The sequence below is a fragment of the Pseudorasbora parva genome, chromosome 18, assembly GCF_024679245.1.
Source record: "Pseudorasbora parva isolate DD20220531a chromosome 18, ASM2467924v1, whole genome shotgun sequence".
Taxonomy (NCBI): domain Eukaryota; kingdom Metazoa; phylum Chordata; class Actinopteri; order Cypriniformes; family Gobionidae; genus Pseudorasbora; species Pseudorasbora parva.
The window spans coordinates 15296126-15313683 of NC_090189.1; the positions used below are offsets into that span (position 1 = coordinate 15296126).

The window sequence follows — 17558 nt, forward strand, 5'->3', positions numbered from 1 at the left end:
GAAGCCACCTGTGGATTAGCATGAGATTTATTAAGGAATGGAGACTATCATAATGAGAACTCTCCATGGACTTGTATTGTTTTTATACTGAGCTAATCCTAAACCTAGCCATGACGCTAACCTTTTGGCACTTTTATATTTTCATCTAAAAAACTTTATTTTAGGACATTATTTAGTATCGTTGCAAGGTCATTATCAATTGGCTGATCCTCACAATGGTAATTACAAGCTAAATCTGACTACCCAGTCATACATCTAATATATCATTTGGTTAACATTGTAATTATAATTAAACATTTTGTAATATAGCTACTCATATTCAGACAGAACTTTTAGATACCATAACTGCTGCTGAAAAAATAAGCTTTTTTATTTGCTGCTGAAGCCAGTTTAAACAGTTTCCTCATAATATAAGTATGTGTAATATAAGTATTTGTGTAAAAATGTCTCTCCTGGGGTATTAAATCAAGCATTTGAATGTGTCCTGGAGTCATCAATTGCTTGTAGCAAATAGATGGTTTAATATGATTTCCTTCACAGCTTGATTAATTCACTTAATAAGTTCAGTTTTATGAGCAACCTTGATGATTACAGGCTAAACAGATATGGTAATTAGCTATTGTATTAAGATTCATCCTGAAATATCTTCTTACCTTCAGCTTCCCAAAATACACATTTGAAAAATTATACACTCTTAAAAATAAAGCTTCTTTATTGGCATCTATAGCTCCAATAAATTCCATTTGCATTACATAAAAGGTTCTTTAAAATTATAAAGTTCTTTACAGGTTTTATGTTATATGAACCGTTCACTGAAAGGAGACTAAAAATGGTTCTTCAATGGCATGAAAGTAAATAAATAAAATAAAATAAAAAAGTTTACATTGATGCTAATAGGTTGGCAAAACAGTAAAACATGGAGCAACATTCAAATCAACCAATCTGATTTTAGGGACAAGCTTACAGTTTATGTCAAGTTTAGCCTTACCAGGGTTAGGTGCTTCTACATCAGTGTTATTCAGCCTTTCATTTCCCTCTGATTTTTATAGGGATAAGTAATGGGTAGGATTAGGTTTAGGGGTAGGCATGGTTAGGACTACTTTTTTCAGACAGGAATGTTGCTCCAAGATCAACAAAACACAGGAACATGTCTTACTTGGCAAAATCATGGTGACCTGCAACACACTTTATAAAATATACAAAGCATATAATAAAACTGCTATATAACACAGAAATTAAAGATCTAAATGTAGCTTTATTGGGACAATCCAGAAATGTAATTGTAACAAAACGTCAAACATGAAAATTATTATAATGAAACTCATAAGCTGTATGTTCACACTAAACATGACAACAGGAAAGCATGCAGCCAGTGAAAAAAAACAGCTGCATGCTACACAACACAAGACATGAGGAGCATAAATGTCAGAATCCCAACACAAAATCCAACTAGACAGAAGTGCTGGGATCCAAACACCACGCCCCACACAGAACACTCACAAGGACAGAAGAACACGCAGCTCGAGCATGCTCAAAGCTGCACGCTCACACAAGACAAACAATATAGGAGTGTTAGAGCTCTGTCACAAAACCAAGAGAAAGCTAGACCGAAGTGACAGAACCCTGAAAAGTTTACTTTCAGTTACCCTTTAGTTAATCACTGTCCAATACTGTTTCCATTACAGAGCGGAATATATATATACACTGTAAAAAAATTTTTTGCGATTTTGTTATTTCAACAAAAAATTTTCAGTAGAGATAACTAGATTGTCCAGACAACAAGGCATTTTAAGTTTTCTTGTCCTCAACTAGACTGAAAGTTAAGTGAACAAGTATAATTGTTGTTTTAACTCAAAAACATATGTTGAAATAACTAAACTAGATTTTCTGTTGAATGAACAAGTATAATTGTTGTTTTAACTTAAAAACATAAGTTGAACTGTTCTGGATTTTACTCCAATTATACTTTAGTCTATTTATTTAACTACAGTAAACTAAACTTAATCTACTATGTGCAGCTGATTTATATACAACACTCTAATTATATAGATATGAGCACATTTATTTAACTTACCGTATTTAATACGTACCATTCCACACCATATAAACCAAGTCTTAATTCAAGGAGTCAATGAGTAAAGAGTTTTTGTATTAACACGGCTAGTGAAAACAGCGCCATCTGGCGGAGAGGATAATTATGTACATCCAGGAAATGCACGTGCTGTATGCGCGCGCCCCCGTATCCCCTCCCCCACCGACTGACAGACCAGACGCCATTTCCATTCAATCGCAATGCTGAGCAAATGAGTAGTGTTTACACCGGCATAGTGTTTTATCTCATTAACAGTATGAAGTTTATAACATTATATTGTGGTAGGATGGTGTGTGTGTGTGTGTGTGTGTCCGTGCGCACCTAAACTTAGAGATATCTTCTTTGACTCGCGGTGCAGAGCGGAGGATAGAAACAGGCGACTGAGGCGAGAGAACTTTTTTACAGGGAAATATTATAAAGTAAGTGTTTTATCTCATTTACCATTTGTTTTTCATAATTTATTGATTTATACCAATATGTAACTTATATGCTGTGCGCGTTTAAACGAGCCAAAAATTTTCTCTCAGGGGACATGACTCACCGTGCAGTGCAGACATGGAGTTTACTTTTAACCAAGATAACACAAAGTAAGTTACGTGTTTAACCTCATCTACAAAGTGTATTTATGACATTATATTGTTTTATAATTATATTTGTGTGTGTGTGTGTGTGTGTGTGTGTGTGTGTGTGTGTGTGTGTGTGTGTGTGTGTGTGTGTGTGTGTGTGTGTGTGTGTTGTGCTCCCAGAGCCGTTGAAATACAGAGTTCCTAACGTTACACGCTTTTACCTCGCGGGGTTCATGGAGCTCTCAACAACTCGCGCCGTCTATTTGTTCGAATGGTTGGAGGTGGACAGCAGTTTCACTATATTTGCTGCAATTTCTGGTAAATATTAACTTTGTGAATTTAAATAATATCAAATTGTGAAATTTGAAGTATTCAGCCCTAATTAAATCACATTGAGTCATTGTACAGTGTAAACATTGCAACATGTTGTCAATAAGCCTATAAAATGTTTTTATTTTTATTTTTTTTTATATGTTTTTATCTATTGCTCCTTGACAAGAAACTGAACTGGTTTACGGATTGGATGAAACTACATCTCGCTTCACTGCATGGTCTCTCTCTCAGATCGCCATCAGATACAGATAAGTTTCATGAAACTCCTTGAAAATTATTAAATGTGAGTTTGAATCGATACAGGTAAAATAAATAACTATTAAAGGGTAAGTTCACCCAAAAAGGAAAATAACCTCATGATTTACTCACCCTCAAGCCATACTAGGTGTATTCCAGACGAATACAATCGGAGTTATATTTAAAAAAAATCTAAAGCATTATAAATGGCAGTGAATGGCAGTCCAAATTTTTAAGCCCAGAAAAAAGTGCATCCATCCATTGTAAAAGTAATCCACATGGCTCCAGGGGGGTTAATAAAGACATTCTGATGTGAATCGATGGGTTTGTAATGTAAAAAGTTATAATGTTAAAATATGTAGCTTCTGGCGCGACGGCCTTCCGTATTAAAGTTACGGAAAAAGTGTAACTGGCACGGCGATGTCGTCGGATGTAGAGGGGAAGAAAAACGCAACTGGCGCAGCGACGGCATCGGACATGGTGTAAAAAAAACGTAATTGCCGCGACGATGACGTCGGACGTGGCGTAAACCTTTTGAACTTCGAGAGGCATTACACTTATTTCGTAAGTTGAGGGCGGTCCGCCAGAAGCCTTTATTAACCCCCCGGAGCCTTCTGGATTATTTTTATAATGGATACAGGGCTTGACATTAACCATGTTCATGTGCTTGTCCGGAAAAAAGTTTGATATTTTGTGTGTGTGTGTGTGTGTGTGTTTTAAATATAATTTATTCTGAAGCAATATGCTGACCAGTATTCAATCAGCTTTGACATATTTAAATCTGCATATTTGTGAATTTTTTAATTATTATTTTTTACTTTATATTAGGGGTGTCAACGATTAATCGATGATCGATTAATTGTCGATAAGACATTTGATCGATAAGACTTATCGATCATCGATTAAGCAGGGTCAGGCGCGTGCGTGCGGCTCAACCGCGAAACGGGAGGAACAATTATGCGAGCGTGCCCGAGTTCTGTTTTGGACCATTTTACAGCTGGAGTTTCACCTTCATCATGACTGCAAGCTTGCATGTGCATTCGCTGCCTTTTGTTTTGTGCAAATGTAAGTTGTAATATTGTGTTTATTTTGTGCAGGCCTATCTTTAGCTGATTTAGCTCATAAGGATGCATTTGGTTAATAATTAACGTTAGAGGTGAGCGGTAGTAAAAAGGTGGCGGTGATCAGCTTCAGCGTGCAGCTCCAACAGCAATGCACAGCTAATAATGACTATGATTGGGACTGTCATATTACACAACATTAATGAGAACACTATTGTAATAAAACATTGTGATTGTTAAGTATTTGGGTTTATTTGCCGTGTGTTTCGTTAAGTTGATCCAGGAAGAGCGAATGCACAACATGAGTCACACATTCTGACTCGCGCATGTAACTTAGTTCAAGTTCACCTGTGCATTCGCATCAGATTGTGCTGAAGTAATTTGTAATATTACATTTATTTTGTAACGTTATATATATATATATATGATCAATCATATAGGATGCGTTTCTTTTAGCGAAATAAAACGCACTAACAAATGGCTTCAGTCAGTGATGGCTACCGGTTTTCATTCAGTGCTTCGGCTTTAGCGCATACAGAGCAATGCATAATAACGATGATTGGGACGGTCATATTATATAACAGAAATGACAACACTATTTTAATAAATGGTTGTAAAGTCATTGGGTTTAGGTGCCGTGTTCAGAGCGTTGTTCCAGGAAGAGCGCGTCTCCCATTCTGAATATGAATATCAGCAACTCAATTCAAGTTCACTTGTGCATTCGCATCATTTTGTGAAGATATATTAATTTGTAATATTTTGTTAACTTTATATAAATCTGATTAATCTCATATAGGAAGCTTTTTGTTGAGTTAAATAACGTGCTAGCAAAGAGCAGTGTAACTTACCAGTGTTGATCCAGCGCATCCGCTTCAGCTCACGCAGTTCAAACAGCAACGCACGACTAATAACTATGATTGGGACGGTCACATTACATAACATTAATGAAAACAATATTTTAATTAATCGTTTTGAGTTAATTGGGTTTAGGTGACGTTTCAGCACGTTATTCTTGCAAGTGCGTCCACAAATTCTGAATAACAGATCTGAGGCGGCGTCCGTGTTGTATTAGGCTACATGTTATATTTGGTTATTAACTAAGTAATTTAATTAAATTATAAATAACATTGACTAATTTTACAATCCCATAGCCCTTTGTTTAGATAAAAAATCCTTCTCATTCATTTGGTGAAGAACATGGCGTTTTGAGCAGCATTGCACATCCTGTTATGCTGTCGGCTATAACTAAGCCACTGCTGTAGACGCATATTTCAGTATTATGGTTAACGATTAATCGATTAATTGATCGTTAATTTAAACGACGATCGATCATGGGAATTTGTGAAAATTGACATCCCTACTTTATATTAAGGGCATTTCCCCTCTAATCTTATTAAATATAGGCTATGCTTCAGGTTTCATTTTATATTGTAAAATTTGATCTATACATTAATTTAAAATAAGACACTATAAGGGCTGTTACCAATCACATTAAATAATTTACACTGAAAAATTTAATTTGCATTAAATAATGTTTTGAAATTTGTATTTTTGGATAGACCAATAATGTTTAAACATCAAACCAAACCTCCAGTAGGTGGTAGCAGGTGGCCGTTTTAATGAGTGAGTCATTGAGTCGTTCATTCAAACGATTCATTCAAACGCTGAATCGTTCAGTTACACACATGTTGCTGTGACTTGTTGCAGTTCTGCTGTGAATGATTTTCACTGCTGAAATAGAACAAAACATTAAATATTGCTTCTTAAATGTAAGTGAATTTAAGGGAATGTTAATTTAAGTGAATGTTAATTAATTGTTTTGCTATGAACTGTCATATGAAGTCAGTGTCATTTTCAGTCGTGGTGGTATTCAGGAAAACAGGTCAAGTGTTGTAATGTCTTCTCTAGAGGCTGCACAAGTGTCAACAGCGCGATCTTGTTATCGTCAGTTCATTATATATTATTATCCACTATCAATCGCCACTTACACTAAATTAATGCAATCATTCTTGCATTTTGGTGATTCGCTAGCTATTTTTTGTTTTAATCAGGTCCAGCGGGCAAGTAAAATTCTCTTTCACTTGTCCCTTCGAAAAATCCACAAGCGTTAATGTCGAGCCCTGGGATAGATGCACTTTTTTTCTGGGCTTCAAAATTTGGGCAGCCATTCACTGCCATTTATAATTTTTGGATTAGCCAGAACTTTTTTTAATATAACTGATTCAGGGCTCGACATTAACGCTTGTCAGGGACAAGTGAAAGAGAATTTTACTTGCCCGATGGACAAGGGCCTGATTAAAACAAAAAATAAACTAACGTTAGCGAATCACCAAAATGCAAGAATGATTGTGCATTAATTTAGTGTAAGTGGTGATCGATAGTGGATAATAATATATGATGAAATGACGATAACAAGTTTGCGCTGTTGACACTCGTGCAGCCTCTCGAGGAGAAATTACAACACTAGAGCCATTTAAGCTGTTTCCTGAATACAATCACGACAGAAAGTGACTCTGATTTCATATGACGGTTCCATAAACATTACATTAACATTCACTTAGTCACTTACATTTTAGATGCAATATTGAGTGTGTTTGTTCTATTTCAGCAGCGAAAATCGTTCACAGCAGAACCGTAACGCGTCTCACAGCAACTGAACGATTCAGTGTTTGAATGAATCGTTTGAATGAACGAATCAATGGCTCACTCATTAAGACGGCCACCTGCTGCCACCTACTGGAGGTTTAGTTTCATGTTTAAACATACTTTCTAACATTTGTATTTGTCTATTCAAAACTACAAATCTCAAAACATTATTTAATGTAGTTGTGATTTTTCAGTGTAAATTATTTTATTTGATTGGTAACAGCCCTTATATTGTCTTATTTTAATTTAATGTATTGATCCAATTTAACAATATAGAATGAAACCTGAAGCAGAGCCTTTATTTAATAAGATTAGGGGGAAAATTCCCTTTATAAAAGGTAAAAATATCCTACATTTCAAATGATTCAATATATTTTTTTTTAAATCACAAATATGCATATTTAAATATGTCAAAGCTGATTGAACAATGGGGAGAATATTGCTTCAGAATAAATTATATTTACAACGCACACACGCACGGAAAAACAAAAAAATATCGAACTTTTTTCCGGACAAGCACATTTTTTATTTGGCCAAGTGAATGAACGATATGAAACAAGAATGTAATACACCTAGGATGGCTTGAGGGTGAGTAAATCATGGGCTAATTCTCACTTTTGGGTGAACTAACCCTTTAATATGACAGTGGTTTTAAATGTTGTTTTTGTTGCTTTTTTGCATTTGAATATTGCACTTTACTAGTAGATACAGCATGAAATAAACATGTATGAACATCAGAGAATATGTTTAAAGATACAGTACAATGTATGAAATCTGTATTGTCTCATGTAATCGCAGTGTTTCAACTGCGCAAACGTTAATAAACGTCAATAAATAGCTTTTAAGCAATGTCGTCACATTTACCTCAGAAAAAATATTCTGTCAGCTAGAAAAAGTATATTTACTATATTGCATAATTATTGTATTGCTGTTCTTTAGTATTTAATGTATGTTTGAATAAATATTTTATGACAGCACCACTTAAAATTTGTATCTGTGTCTCATTTTTTTCCAGCCAGATGATGATGAGAGAGACATTGTTCATGGGGTTAATGTAGGGCATCTTGACCATGAGTGAGGACATCAGACATGATAGTGCCTTCCCAGATGATGTTGTGGATGTGGATGTCATACTAGACGGAGATTGTGGTCATGGATCTAGAAGATGCCCTAAATGCCTTTGCCACACTGTTTGGGCTCGAGCTATGAGGTTATCCAACTTTTTATTTTATTTTTATTTTTAATCTAGGTTTAATGGTTGGGGAGAGCTGCAAAGCTGAAAAAAATGCAGTGAGGTGACACTGGTGCATATGTGCTGTTTATGCTCATTGATAAATGTACTGAAGCTTGAGAGCTTACACATTGTTAATTAAAATGAACTTAAATTAAGTTTAAATTAAAATGGTATAAAGCCAAATCAGAGGTGTTTAACAGTCTGTGCCGTTTCTTTTTGCAATTTTCTGAAGAAAGGACATTTCAGACCTTTTGTGTGGTTGTTTTTGGTGTTTGTTTTTGCAATAAATATAAATGTGTACTGATATGTGTTGCTGTGATTTTAATTTGCTATAGGTTTTATTCTAAATCAAATGTAATTTACAAATCAATATAGTAATGCAATTAATACTTATTAAAGCAGCTTTGCAACCAACTAAAGTGAAGTTATGATGACTAGAACATTTAAGTTCAGAAAACTGAAGTGAAGTTATGATGACTAGAACATTTAAGTTCAGAAAACTGAAGTGAAGTTATGATGACTAGAACATTTAAGTTCAGAAAACTGAAGTGAAGTTATGATGACTAGAACATTTAAGTTCAGAAAACTGAAGTGAAGTTATGATGACTAGAACATTTAAGTTCAGAAAACTGAAGGGGAAGTTTTTATTACTAAATGGAATTAGTTCAGATAACTTATCCAAATAAGTAAGATAAACTTAAAAAAATCAATGCAAAAAGATAACAAAATATATTAAGTTAAGTCAACAAATAATTTTTTACAGTGTATATATATTTTTTTTTGATTATTTGAATCAAAGAAGGTTAGTCTGTTCATGACGGTGAAGAAAGCAACGTCTCGGTTACGTATGTAACCCTCGTTCCCTGAGGAGGGAACGGAGACGTAACGTCAGTGACTGACGAATGGGGGTTTCGCTTAGAAGCCTGTCATCTCCGAGACTAGAAAGCGCCCAATGGCAGTGCCAATGCCATGGGCATGCGAGATTTGCATGCGTAACTCCGCCTACCCACGTGGGTATATAAGGAAGTAGCTGGCATCATCGCATTATGTTTTACCTGCTGAGGAGCCAAGTTGAACTCCGTTCCAGCGGTACAGCGGATGTGGCAAGGGGACGTTACGTCTCCGTTCCCTCCTCAGGGAACGAGGGTTACATACGTAACCGAGACGTTCCCTTTCGTTCAGTCACTCCGACGTAACGTCAGTGACTGACGAATGGGGGTCCCAATGCAATAACGCCACTCGGCTGTCTTCCAGTGCCCTGCGCAAGCGTGAGAACCCTAATGCAAGTTAGGACGATCAAAGGCCTCTACTTAACGCAGGAATACCAAGGTACACTGGGAGGCATATTCCAGGAGGAGATATGCGCCAAGATGCCTACCCGTAGGGAGGACTTAGGGATACACGTATGACCCCGGGGGGCTGCATACGGAAGATCACTGGGGTACCAGCCGAAGGTGGATTTTTAACCCCAGGAGGTGGCAAGGTTGCCAAGGGAATACACCCGCTCAGGGAGGCTTACGGTGGAAATACACATGTGGGGGTCGCCGGAGGGGAACCATGCACATGGGGCACCTGGCCGGACACGAGTGTCTGGGCTAAGGGCAGACTTACTGGCGTCGGCGTCGTCAGTGCTGGAGGAGCTCAGGGCTCTCGGGGAACTCACCTGAGAAGAATATCGCACGTATCCAGTCCGTGGAGTGGAATGGCGAGCAAGCGAAGACACCTGAGCCAATCCATTACCGGCCACTTGTAGAGGCGAGTACATAGTCGGATACAGGCTCCACTCGGAGGTTATAAAACCTGGCGAATGTGTTTGGTGTCGCCCAGCCTGCAGCTCTGCAGATGTCTGTCAGCGGAGCGCCATGTGCTAAAGCCCAAGAGGAGGCCACACTCCGGGTGGAATGGGCCCTGACCCCAAGGGGACATGGGCGTCCCTGCTGCTGGAAAGCCAAAATCGTGCCGAATTCTAGGCACGCTTCGTCAACCGAAAATGCCTGCAGGTCCCCTACCCTCTTGATGGAGGCCAGTGCGGTCAGGAGCGCTGTCTTCATAGACAAGAACTTAACATCTACTGACCGCAAAGGCTCAAATGGGGCCCTCTGCAGAGCACTTAGAACTACTGAGAGGTCCCAAGAGGGTACGAGAGGAGCACGAGGAGGAAGTAGTCTCCTCGCACCCCTCAGGAACCTGATGACCAGGTCGTGCTTACTTACCGTTTTCCCGTCCAGGAGGTCATGGTAGGCGGCGATAGCGGCCACATAAACCTTCAGGGTGGATGGAGACAGCCTTTGATCCAACCCTTCCTGGAGGAAAGAGAGCACAGACCCGATCGGGCATTTCCAGGGGTCTTCTTGGCGAGAAGAGCACCAATTGACGAAGAGGTTCCACTTCAACGCATAGGCCTGTCTCGTGGACTCGGCCCGAGCGGAAGTGATGGTAGCCACCACCGGAGGTGGTAGGGTACTCAAACCTGCCGCGTCCCGTCCAGGAGCCACACGTGGAGGTTCCAAAGATCGGGACGCGGGTGCCACAGGGTGCCCCGTCTCTGAGAGAGTAGGTCTTGTCTCAGAGGAATTGGCCAGGGAGGGGCTGTCGCAAGGAGCACTAGTTCTGGGAACCAGGTCCGGCCGTGCCAGTACGGGGCGACCAAAATGACCTGCTCCTTGTCCTCCCTGACCTTGCACAGAACACGTGCAAGAAGGCTCACTGGGGGAAACGCATACTTGCGTAGGCCCCGCGGCCAGCTGTGCGCCAGTGCATCCGTGCCGAGCGTGCCCTCGGTCAGGGAATAGTACAGGCTGCAGTGGGACGAGTCGTGGGAGGCAAACAGATCTACCTGTGCGTCCCCGAACTGATCCCAAATCAGCTGGACCGACTGGGGATGGAGTCTCCACTCCCCAGGGATTGGCTGAACCCGTGAGAGCTCGTCGGCTGCACGGTTCAGGATCCCCGGGATATGGACAGCACGAAGGGACCTCAGGCGCTTCTGACTCCATAAAACGAGATGGCGGGCGAGTTGAGACATGCGGCGGGAGCGTAGACCGCCCTGGTGGTTGATGTACGCTACTACGGCCGTGTTGTCCGATCTGACTAGTACGTGTTGACCCTTCAGCAACGCTCGGAAGCGGTGCAGGGCGAACCGTACTGCCAGCAACTCGAGGCAATTGATATGCAGGCGGCTCTGGCTCTCTGACCAAGAGCCGGCGGCTGCATGTCCATTGCACATGGCACCCCAACCCGTGGTGGACGCATCTGTTGACACAACAACATGCCGGGAAACTCGTTCTAAGGGCACTCCTGCCCGTAGAAAACTGAGGTTCGACCACTGGGTGAGTGTCTGTCTGCAGGCCTGAGTCACTGGGACCCGGAGCGTGCCAGACCGCCATGCCCATCTCGGGACTCGATCGCGAAGCCAGTGCTGAAGCGGTCTCATATGAAGCAATCCGAGCGGCGTTACTGCGGCTGCAGATGCCATATGCCCCAGGAGCCTCTGAAACAGTTTCAGTGGAACCGCACGCTTGCTCTCTATCTGCCTGAGGCAAGTCAGCAGCGACTGCGCGCGCAAGCCGGTAAGCTGCGCGCACATGGCGACCGAGTCGATCTCCATACCGAGAAAAAAGATCCTCTGCACGGGGCAGAGTTTGCTCTTCTCCCAGTTGACCCGAAGGCCCAAACGAGCTAAGTGGTGGAGAACCAGGTCTCTGTGTTCGCACACCCGGTCCCGAGAGTGGCCCAGTATGAGCCAGTCGTCGAGATAGTTCAGGATGCGAACCCCTTGTTGCCGGAGTGGCGCAAGGGCTGCCTCGACAATCTTCGTGAAGACGCGAGGGGACAGAGCTAGCCCGAATGGTAGTACAGCATACTAATATGCCCGCCCTTCGAACGCAAACCGTAGGAACGGTCTGTGTCGCGGAAGGATGGACACATGGAAGTACGCGTCCTTCAGGTCGATCGCTGCAAACCAATCGCATGGACGAACGCATTCGAAAAGGCGTTTCGCAGTCAACATCCTGAACGGAAGCCTGTAAAGGGATCGGTTCAGGACGCGAAGGTCCAGGATCGGTCGTAACCCACCGGATTTCTTCGGTACAATGAAGTAAGGGCTGTAGAAGCCGGACTTCATCTCGGCTGGAGGGACGAGCTCGACCGCACCCTTCGCCAGTAGGGTTGCGATCTCCGCACGCATGACTGGGGCATTGGACCCCACCACGGTGTACCGGACACCCCGGAAGCGGGGAGGAGCTCGCGCGAACTGAATCGCGTAGCCGAGCCGGATGGTCCGTGCGACCCAGCGGGACAGTCCCGGCAGCTGTAGCCACGCTCCCAGGGAGTGTACCAACGGGGTCATGCGGAGCACCGGCGTACCCTCGGTGGGGCAGCGAGGCAGCGTTACCGGCCCGGACTCGGGTGGCGTAGCGGCCCGGTGTCGGGGCGGCGGTAACAGCTGCGCCCTGACAGAGGAGACCAGGGAAGGACTCGCGTTCCACTGGGGTCTGCTCTGAGAGGGGGCTGGCGACAGAGAGGGACGAGAGCGGCGTGGCCCGGGGGCGGCGCACACTGCCGTCACCGGTCTCTGTGTGCTCAGAGATGGGTATGTCAGTTCTTTCTTTAACCACATTAGGGTGCTGCCACCCCGGGGGGCGGCAGCGGAACGCAAGATTCTCCCCCGGCCCTCCACCGGGGGAAGGAGCGGCCCTGCTGCCGTCTCCTGGAAAGAACTGCCCATCTCTGAGCTGTCCGCGTCAGGAGCGCCGCTTGGCCTGGCGTTTAGCGGGCCGCGGGGCTGGCGCGGACTGGGGCGGCTTCTTGCGGCGCGCTCCGCGGCGCGGCCCAGGTGAAAGGCTGCTGCTGTGGCCGCGCGGGAGCGGGGGGGACCGCAGGAGGCCGCCCTCGGCGGCGAGGCAGCTGAGGCGACTGTGCCGGCGGCGCTTGGGGTGCACCAGCGGGCTGCCGGGGCAGTATATGCTTAATAGCCTCAGTCTGCTTCTGGGCGGCCGAGAACTGTTGGGCGAAGCTCTCGACCGCACCGCCGAATAGCCCAGCCTGGGATATGGGGGCGTCGAGGAAACGAGTCCGCTCGGCGTCCCGCATATCGGCCAGGTTGAGCCATAGATGTCTCTCCTGGACCACGCATGTGGACATCACCCGGCCCAGGGAGCGTGCGGTAACCTTCGTCGCCCGGAGAGCGAGGTCGGTCGCGGCACGCAGCTCATCTCTGAGCCCTGGGTCGGCTCCACCCTCGTGCATGTCGCACAGCAACTTGGCCTGGTAGGCCTGGAGGGTTGCCATGGCATGCAGAGAAGCGGCGGCCTGCCCCGCAGCTCTGTAGGTCTTCGACACCATTGAAGATGTGAATCTACAGGCCTTGGAGGGGTGCTTAGGGTCGCCACGCCAGGAGGAGGCGCTCTGGAGACACAGTTGCATCGCCACAGAACGCTCCACCGGGGGGACCCTAGTGTACCCTCTAGCCGCCGCCCCATCGAGGGCGGAGAAGGCGGAAGAGGTTGCCAAACGCTCGCGAGAAGACACGGGGGCCCTCCACGAGTGCGCAACCTCCTCATGCACTTCCGGGAAGAAAGGAATTGGGGGCACGGCAGGACGGCTGTCCTGTCGTGGCGCACCCAAAAACCAATCATCTAACCGCGAACGCTCCGGCCGGGGTGGAGGGTTCCACTCCAGACCGAGCGCCGCGGCAGCCCGGGCAAGCATGGCTGTCAACTCCGGGTCCGACTCGGACAATGCTGGCGCGCCCGGAGGCGGCAGCACAGCCGAATCCTCATCCTCGGAGGACTCTAGCCCACCTTGCGATGCGGTCACCGACATCTCGTCCTCCTCTGGAGCGCCGAACGAAACCCGCGGACCGGCCGAGACCGAGGCCGCGGGCTCCATCACAACGCTCGCGGGTACCGGTGCAACAGAGGGGGGTGTGGGCCGAGGCGTGAGCGTCGGAGCTGTATTCCACACCATCACCCTCAGGTCACCCTGGCCACCAGCCGAAGAGACGCCCCGCGGACCGGATGAGACCGAGGCCGCGGACACGTCAGATCGGGGGGTGACGGAGGGGACTCTCACTCCGGCGGCCGCACGGAGATCATTGAGTCTCGACCGCAACACGGAGATGGCCATGTTCCCGCAGTGAGAACATGACTCATCCACAAGCGCCGCCTGAGCATGCTGGAAGCCCAAGCATGCCAGACAGTGCGAGTGCCCATCAGAAGAGTGTAGAGACCGGCCACACCCAGAAGCACACGGACGAGACATCCTGAAAAGGACGTGCCACGTGTGAGCTCTTTTGTGAGAGGATTAACCTCGCAGTCGATGCCGAAGCGCCCAGGGGACCACACACCAACTGGAAACCAATCGTCTGACCAGCAGGCAGGAAGTATGTGACCGCTGGAACGCGCCGAACACCAACACCGACTGGAAGATCCTGATCGTCTCGAAGAACTGACTTAACTCAGAAGGCTTGTAGGAGTGAAAGGTATGTAACCCTTGGCTCCGAAGCATTAAAACATAATGCGATGATGCCAGCTACTTCCTTATATACCCACGTGGGTAGGCGGAGTTACGCATGCAAATCTCGCATGCCCATGGCATTGGCACTGCCATTGGGCGCTTTCTAGTCTCGGAGATGACAGGCTTCTAAGCGAAACCCCCATTCGTCAGTCACTGACGTTACGTCGGAGTGACTGAACGAAAGGGAACACACGTTACAGATGCAGAGCAAAATGTCAGCCAGTGAAAATTAGTGTAACCCATATCTCAGACTCCTCTCTTTTTCTTCATCAATCCTAGTCTTCATCTGTCCCACTGATTGGCCGATTTGACAGTCCATACCCATAAGGCACTGCTGTCTTTGACATCATTCATTGGTAAGCTGACTGCCCACTCTTCATCTTGATGGTGTCTGTCTCTGCTACTCGGTTTTGACATTTAGGCTTTTTTATGTCACTGTGAAACATGGTCAGTCCATCAGTATTATTCTGACGGAAAAAGGAAAATATGAGAGGTCTGACATTGAGATTTATATCCTGCTCAACAGTGCTGGAAAAACATAATCTGAATTTCAAATTCACATTTTATTTAGATTGTTGTTATTATTCTGTTTTGCATTGTGGAACACCAGTAAACAAACAACAACAAAAAACTTGTATTAAGTTATGTTGACAATAACAATATTGAAATGAAATAAACATTTCTTTGAATAAATGACTCAAAAGCATCAGTCCTTCAAAAGCATTACAGATAATGGTTGTCATTCACCAGAAACAGGTCAAAACTAGCATTGAGTGAATCAGTGCATTCACTTTCCATCTCAACACTTTATTTCACCTCATCTATTAAATATTCTGGGAATATGAAAACTGCCATAAATTCATGGAACCATAATAATATAAAATCTGAGTACCCTAAACAATTTTGTTTAAAACCATCAGCATAGGCCAAGAGGACAAAGCAGCACTGCAAAATCACATGGTTCTCACATAGAAAAAAATTGCTATTATATTCTTTGGCTCAAGTGAGCTGTGGTTCACAACTGCTCAGCAAGTCCATTTCATATTAAAATATTCCCTCTCTCTGTCTTCCAACCATACACTAAGTTCCACACATCTGGTTTTTGGGCTCTAGAGAATCATATAGTATGGCATATTTGAGGAAAACTTTCTGAGCCGTCAATAATATTGACGGTTCTCCTGGTTCCAACAACAGTCTCATAGATGGACTCGAGTTGTGGGATTCAAATTCACATAGGCCATTGATTTCTTCTATAATACCAAAGCAATAGTTTGAAACTTAGATGAGGCCATGTTTAGACTGCTAATAGATCCAAATGATGAATGAGACTGATTCAGACTGATCTAGATCACTTTTACAGCCAGGCCTTAAAGGTGCACTATGTAACTTTTCGTCCACTGGAGGGCGCCTATTCTAAACGGCTGGCGAGTACCGGGACTTTTATTATGACTGGATGGGACACAGTCGCCGGGCGCCTGCACTTCCGCTTTTTCCGGTCAGGTAAAAACAACTATTTTTATCATATCAGATACATTTAAGGGGCCAAGGGCTTCAGCTATCCATCCACTCTCTTCCCTGAACTGAAATGAAGTAGTGGGCTGTACTTTCCACACGACTGACATCAGGTTCAAGTACGCCAGGTTGGCTGGTGGTTATGTTGTCCGCATACCACCTCCCATGGCCGAGACTGGTATTACGATACCTGTCAGGCCGGGGCTAGTAATGCTACTGCTAATTAAGGTTGATATCTCTGCAGCACTATAACTTGACATTTTTTTTAATGACATCATCGCCCTTATTTCTTCTCATTCTTTTGATGCACGTAGGTCATTTTTTGGATATTTTTACCTCAATGTTTACACATGGCACCTTTAACAGTCATGCTATCACACATTATGGGGTATGGGGTAAGTGACCATACAACTACATGTTAGCAGCAGATCCTTTAAGTCCTGTAAGTTGTGAGGTGAGGCCTCCATGTATCAGAATTGTTTGTTCAGTTGGAATGAGACCAAATCAACATCTCAAGCTCGTTGTTGTGCTCCACAAAACATTTCTGAACTCTGATTTTTGCTTTGTGGCATTATCATACTGAAGTAAACCACAGCCACCAGAGAATACAGTTTCCATGAAAGGGTGTACATGGTCTGCTTAGGTAGGTGGTACGTGTCAAAGTAACATCCACATGGATGGCAGGAACAAGGCTTCCCAGCAGAACATTGCCCAAAACATCACACTGCTCTGGCTGGCTTGCCTTCTTCCCATAGTTCATCCTGTTCTCCAGGTAAGCAACACACACACACACACACACACACACACACACACACACACACACACACACACACACACACACACACACACACATGCATCCACTTGATGTAAAAGAAAAGATGATACATCAGACCAGGCCAGTTTTTTTCATTGCTCCGTGGTCCAGTTCTGATGCTCACATGCCCACTGTTGGTGCTTTCGGCGGGGGAACAGGGGTCAGCATGGGCATCTTGATTGGTTTGTGGCTATGCAACCCCATACACAACAAACTGTGATGCACTCTATATTCTGACACCTTTCTATCAGGACCAGCATTAACTTCTTGAGCAATTTGTGCTACAGTAGCTCGTCGGTTTGATTGGACCACATGGGGCCAGCCTTCGCTTCCCACGTGCATCAGTGAGCCTTGGCCAACAATGACCCTGTGACAGGTTAACCACTGTTCCTTCCATGGACACCCCATCAGAGTGCTGCTCTCCTGTCTGGCTGTGTTCAATGAGGCCGGCCAGGCTTGCGCGCTCCCCGCTGTTCGGGTCCCATGTCCACCAAGGCAGTGCGGCTGCCCAGATCTTAGGGCTTGCAGGTGGATCTGTCAAGAGACC

The 17558-nt window shown here is 44.6% G+C and overlaps 1 long non-coding RNA gene across 1 annotated transcript; it reads left to right on the top strand.

Annotated features, from left to right (window-relative positions):
- The first annotated feature begins 1765 nt into the window (after positions 1-1765).
- Positions 1766-8473, top strand: LOC137047039 (uncharacterized). Its single transcript, XR_010899144.1, has 5 exons — positions 1766-2511; positions 2620-2679; positions 2839-2976; positions 3158-3274; positions 7951-8473. It is a non-coding gene; the product is annotated as an uncharacterized lncRNA (long non-coding RNA).
- Positions 8474-17558: the final 9085 nt, after the last annotated feature.